The sequence below is a fragment of the Monoraphidium neglectum genome, assembly GCF_000611645.1.
Source record: "Monoraphidium neglectum strain SAG 48.87 unplaced genomic scaffold scaffold00203, whole genome shotgun sequence".
Classification (NCBI taxonomy): domain Eukaryota; kingdom Viridiplantae; phylum Chlorophyta; class Chlorophyceae; order Sphaeropleales; family Selenastraceae; genus Monoraphidium; species Monoraphidium neglectum.
The window spans coordinates 36,298-36,909 of NW_014013425.1; positions in this window are offsets into that span (position 1 = coordinate 36,298).

The following is a 612-nucleotide window of genomic DNA, read 5'->3' on the forward strand; positions in this document are numbered from 1 at the left end:
AACCCTGGTACGACTGGACAGCGGTTATTGGCGGTTGCAGACATTCCCCCTCGTCCCCTAAACCCTAAACCCTGAGCGCCTGGCAGGTTCGTTTCAACCTTGGCACCTGCCAGCTCAAGACAAGATCTGCCATAACCACTGCTCGCACTCAACCTTTTTCTACCAGTCATGCCTTGCTGGCAGCACCATCAAGGGATCCAACAAACCGTTGACAGTTGGGAGCTGAACGGTCACCTGTGCTGACGTGGCTGGCTGGTGCCCAACTGGGGACACACGGGTGTTTTTAGGGTTTAGGGTTTAGGTTTGAACCCTGGTACGACTGGACAGCGGTTATTGGCGGTTGCAGACATTCCCCCTCGTCCCCTAAACCCTAAACCCTGAGCGCCTGGCAGGTTCGTTTCAACCTTGGCACCTGCCAGCTCAAGACAAGATCTGCCATAACCACTGCTCGCACTCAAACTTTTTCTACCAGTCATGCCTTGCTGGCAGCACCATCAAGGGATCCAACAAACCGTTGACAGTTGGGAGCTGAACGGTCACCTGTGCTGACGTGGCTGGCTGGTGCCCAACTGAGGACACACGGGTGTTTTTAGGGTTTAGGGTTTAGGTTTA